Source organism: Belonocnema kinseyi, chromosome 1 (genome assembly GCF_010883055.1).
Source record: "Belonocnema kinseyi isolate 2016_QV_RU_SX_M_011 chromosome 1, B_treatae_v1, whole genome shotgun sequence".
Classification (NCBI taxonomy): Eukaryota; Metazoa; Arthropoda; class Insecta; order Hymenoptera; family Cynipidae; genus Belonocnema; species Belonocnema kinseyi.
The window spans coordinates 123,544,259-123,550,258 of NC_046657.1; the positions used below are offsets into that span (position 1 = coordinate 123,544,259).

Genomic DNA, 6,000 nt, shown 5'->3' on the forward strand with positions numbered 1-6,000 from the left:
TAGCTGAAACTTTGTAATTTTTAAGGTTATAAGTGCCGGATGAAATATCCGTAAAAAAAATCAAAAAATGGACAGTTTTAGCGGTATGTGGCGCTAAGCGCTCCAGATCAGTGATTAAAACGAATTACAACAGATTTTGTTACAAAAGCGATATCAACATAGAAATCACGGTTCAGATCGTGGTCTGTCATATTTTCGCCTACACCGTTGACTCATATAGCGCGCTTCTCAAAACGATCAAATGCTAAGTGCCCAAGATTTTAACTTGACTAATTAATCACTTCTTTAAAGGCAGAAATGGTACCCAAAGTAACATTAGTAACTAGTGCGCACATTCCGATAATAACAGTGTACCCTTCGCAAGAGGGCCGAACGCTAAGCACCCTTGATCAGCGAATAGAACCAATCCCAGTAGCTTTTGCGAAATATTAAACTATTTCTGGCTCTTGATTCGGGCTTGCTTGTACACCTCTATTAGCAGCGTCTAGAATCCTTTGTAGCAAGGAAGTTTGAGGATACTTTACGTGTTGCTAGTGACGTGCATAACCCAGGAACAATAAAACGCTTGCAATATGTTCGCTTTTTGCTTTAAAAAGTGACAGTCGTTTATCATGCAGCATTCACTCATTATTTCCATCGAAGTCGGTATGTTTTTCTGTCATTTCTATTGTGAAAGGCCTTTGAAAAAGTGATTTCTTAGACAAGTTCAAATCTTCTGCGCTTAGCGTTTGCCCGTTCTAACAAGCGCGCTATATGAGTCAATGGTGTTGACTCATATTATCATTGGTTTGGCTAAACATGTTACTGACCACTTCTTGATGCATGTTTCATATACAGACATCGCTTGTGTCGGCAAAGCTACTAGGATTGGTTCTATTCGCTGATCATGGGCGCTTAGCGTTCGGCCCTCTGTCGAAGGGTACACTGTTATTATCGATGTGCGCACTAGTTACTAATGTTACTTTGGATACCATTTCTGTCTTTAGAAAAGTAATTACTTAGTCAAGTTCAAATCTTGGGCGCTTAGCGTTTGATGGTTTTGAAAAGCGCGCTATAGGAGTCAACGGTGTAGGCGAAAATATGACAGACCACGATCTGAATCGTGATTTCTATGTTGACATCGTTTATGTAACAAAATCTGTTGTAATTCGTTTTATTCACTGATCTTAAGCGCTTAGCGCCGCATAGCGCTAAAACTGTCCATTTTTTTCCATTTTTTTATGGATATTTCATCCGGCACTTATAACCTTAAAAATTACAAAGTTTCAGCTAAATCCACCGAAAGCCATATTCCCATACATTTAGTGCGGGGTCCTTTTTGTTGCTTAGATAATATACCGAGCCTTCCTTTATTAAATAAAATTTTCTAAGAGATTATTTCTAAGAGATTAAGACTATATTTTAAAGAATTTGATAAGGCCCTTTTTGAAAGAAATTGATGTTTCAGTTTAATGAATTTTTAACCGAAAAATTGACAAACAATAACACAAACGTATTTTTAAATTTCTTTCTTAGCATATTAAATTTTAGATAAGTAAACAAGTATAATTATAATTTTAGATCAAATTGAGATTATTTGTCAATTAGTCGCTTATAAAGTCGAAAGTATCAATATTGAGCCTAATAATTCATATAATTACATTTTAGTATCGATCTGTGATTCAGTTCAATAAATTCCTCAAATGGGGTTAAATTAGAAATTAGGTCTAAATTTATTAGTGTTTAATATATTATGGCATTTCAAACTATTATATTTATAATTTCTTACTCAATTTTTTATTAACTATTAAATTATTAAATTTTTGATTTAATATTGAATGAATAGACGATATTATTTTTATAATATCTTAAGAGAATTTTATAAATGTAATGAAGTTATGAATACAAAACTGGATACAATAAGGATAATATGAATTGCAAGGCCCAATACTGACCAGTTCAATTTTATAAGTGACTGACTGTCAAACAATCATTTTAATTTTAACGTCCGAGATTAAAAAATTTTAAATATACTAAAAATAATAGATTTTAAAAATGGGGCAATAATATTTTAGGTAACTTTTCTCTTTAATCATTACTTTCGCAAAAATCCATTTTTTGTCAAAGGGTTCGATCGATTGCTTTAGATCCCAGAGAAATTTAATTTAAAAAATCTCATTTGCAAACAAACTTTCATTTAAAATTGGTTCCACCGCACCTTTTTGCATTTTCTAGTTACCTTCACGATAAAATGTATACAAAAATTAGCTTATACGTTCAGAATAATTAGGTGACTTATGTGAATAGGTTTGTTATAGGATTTACAATTGCCTTTATCAATAATCAATGACAAACTCTTAACATCAGTGAAAGAATATGTGATTGAAACACTTTATTTCGGAAAACATTTTAAAATAGATTAAGGCCATGTGACGAGAGGGTCACGTGACCAAACCTGGTCTTCAATTTTTCTTTCCCAACTTACGTCTAAACGAAATAAGGTATCGCTTTGAAAGTTTGGGAAATGAGAGAGGAGGTAATCAAGTCCATGTCTCTGCTTTGTTCCGGTGGAAATTTTGAGAAAAAAATTTTTTTGAAGAAAATACCAGTGGAAGTTTTCTTTCCCAGCTTACGTCCACACGGAATGAGATATCGCGTTAAAAGTTTGGCACGATAAATAGAAGGCATGCAAGAATCTGTCTCTGGTCCTAAATAATTAGAATAGTGAAAAAAGTTTTTTTTTATAACTATTCTGGATATACCGACCGTGCTGTCGTCAAACCCTGCAAGCAATTTGCAATGTTGCGAATGGGCTAGTGATGAGGTTTATATTGACCAAAGTAGGGCAAAACAACAAAAATCGCTCACGAACATTATGCACAAATAATTCAAAAACTAATGTTTGCACTTGAAATGCACATAAACATGTTTGGTCTGACATACGTATCAGTCTGGTATCAGCTGTGTCAAAGCAGCGAGTAGACAACTTCGAACTTCTAGGGGTCTGTAGGTAAAGCAGATTTTATGATTACCGTCAGAGAAAGCTAAAAGTCAAACTTCTGCTGTAAAACCTAAATTTATCCGTCAAAAATCATTATTTGCATAAATAAACTTTTTTCTTCCTCCAACTCTTTGCAAGACCACAAACGATACTTTAATATTTATTAACATTTCCCGAAAAAAATTTCCGCGTTATTTCAACTTTTATTTTTCAATGTGGGTGAAAAAATATTGATCTTAGAGCTGACTTGATCAGCTGTTATACTCATCACATGGCCTTAATAATATTTTAAATAGAATAAGTACCTCTGAATCTCATACGAAAAAAGCGAAAACAGTTCAGATTATTGGTTCAGCGCTGGTCCAGATAAAATAATATGTACACAGCGCGATGCACATCCGTCGCACGCGTACGAATTTTGACGCACGGCGTGCTCGCAGAGGATAGCGTCGGTGCGTCCTCATATGCGGGTCAGGTGTCGCATTCGTGCGGGTAAAATGCCAGTGAATTAGGAATTTAAATTATATTTATTTCTTTAATTATACTACAGATCAGATTTATGTATTATTAAGACTTGTTTAATCATAAATAAATTAAATTTAGCATGAGTAAATTTATAGTGTAATATGGATGGTCCTGTAAACCATAAACACATATGTACACTACACATTTACTTTTAGAAACTCGTCACATATTTTTGCATTGCGATACAAAATTATGAAATAAGTAGAAAACTGTTAGAGAATTTTTAGGGAAGCAGGAACAGAATATAATCATCTTCCGCGTCACTACCGTGCAGTGGCAGGCGCCAATTTCAAGTTCCTAAATTTGTTTCAGAAATATTTTTTCTTAAAATAAACTATTCATCATATAATTAAAGATCTCGAATAATTACATACAAATATTTAGATATTTACTTCATTTAACCAGACAAATTGTAGGAAATAAGTTTGGAGAAAAATATTGTCTTTGAGGGAAAACAATGACTTCACTATTCTTGTTCATGGGATTGTAAAAAAATTCAATTTTCGTATAAAAAATGGCGAATTTTATATTTGTTTATTGAATAAAATATTTGTTGCTGAAAAAGAAATTTTAAGAGACACACAATTTCATTAATCTTTTCATTTTTTTGTGGGTGATTCAGAACTAATCTATTTAGATTAATACATTTTTCAAAAAGGAAAAGAAATAATACAAAAAATGTAATGCATTTCTAAAATTGCTAATATTGAACGCATCTTTCTTATAAAAATATAAATAAAAAGACTTCTTTCAAGAAATTGAGGTAAAATTATTTGGAATGATTTAAAAGAACACTTTCAAAAATCATAAGCAAACTCTGCACATTTGAAACAATCATGAGTTTACCAAAGTGTCCCTTTTTCCTCTCTCCATCCTTTTTATGCTACTAGGGAACCAACATGTTTCGAGGATAATTTAGAACTATTCAGAAGGGGTTATTTATAGGGAAAAAACTAAAGGTATGAAAAATTAATATACCTGAAAAGAAAATATTTCGCTTGATATTAATTAAAAGTTGATTACTTCTAATATAATCAATATTATTAGCGAGAAAATCATTTTTATAAAAGAATTCTTTTCACTTTCAAGTAAAAGAAAGTTACTTCAACCAATCAATAACACTATTCTATACTTAATTGTATCTCAAGAGGTCCATTTTTAAATTAATAGCTTCGTTACTTTCTCTCTTTATAAATAACATCTCCATAAATTCTCTCTTTTTCTGATTTCTCTCATCATACAGAATTTTAATCTTAATTTTTTACTAATTAAGTAGAATTCTTTGATATTTTTCACATGTCCTCTAATCAGATCAATCCTATTACCTCAATTTCTCTCTATTGCAGTAAAATCAATTATTTTCAACGAGACCTATCAATTCCAAGGAAGTTTCTTAAAAATGATTCTTTTTTATTTTTTAGAAAATGGTTGATTTCCTGTCTTTTTTTCCTTTTAATGAAATCCAATATTTACGTATTTTTTTAGTTGTTCGCATACTTGAGAATCACAAAATAAAAAATTATAACAATTATTTCAATCACTATTTAAAGGATGCAAACATAGTTTAAAATATTATTTTAATTATTATTAAAAAGACACTTTGAAAACTTTAATTTCAGGTATATTAATTTTGCATACCAGTAGTGTTTCCCTATAAATAATCCCTGTTGAGGTATAAATTGGGCTCGAAACATGTTGGTTTCCTAGTAGTATGAAACGGATAGAGAGAGGAAAAAGTAAAAGGTTGGTTTTAGTTGACTTTTTCCCATTTTCTCCCTTTTTTAAAAATTATTTTTGTCTCTAACGAGCCGAAAAGTGATCTTTTTCATGTTTAGTTTGCGTGAAATTATTTATGATAAAATAGATCTTTTTTTAAAATTTATCATAGTTGTTATAGGTTATTTCTTTCAAATTTTATAAGAGTCATAAAAATGTGCATGAAAAAAAACTTGAGAAAAATCTTTTTAAATTAAAAATTAATTAATTATACTGTAGTCTTCGAACATTGATAATTTGCATTATCATTATTTAAAAATGCGCCTATCATAACGTCCCACGCATGCGCCTCGCACCCTACATTCACTGCGATCCTCGCACGCTATGCTGCTAACGTGCCCCGCAAATGAAATAAAAATAGAGACTGAACAAAAATTCATTCATTTGTTACCAATACTGCCGCCTAAACAAGAAAAGTAGTAGCTAACATTTTTTCTTGTCGTTAGAATTTTGAGTAACATATATTCACTAAATTTTAGTTTATAAAAGTTAATTCCAAGGTTAATTCTATCAAATTACATTAGACTTTGTTTTTCTATTTTTGTAATTATTTATTTGACATGAATATAAACAAAACAAAATTAGTCGACGTAGGCGCCACGCGCCTGCAAAAAAAAGTTTCGTAGTCTATTGCCACTTTAATAAGTCGTTCAAACCTCCCCCAACCATACTTTCGCACCCTATTCCCACTACGCCCCCCCCCCTCCTCCCTTCACCCT

The 6,000-nt window shown here is 31.5% G+C and overlaps 1 protein-coding gene across 1 annotated transcript in view; it reads right to left on the minus strand.

Moving 5' to 3' along the window:
* LOC117175572 (serine/threonine-protein kinase ULK3) overlaps positions 1–6,000 on the minus strand; it is an 81,685-nt gene that overhangs the window by 74,685 nt on the left and 1,000 nt on the right. The gene's annotated exons all lie outside the window — the stretch shown is intronic.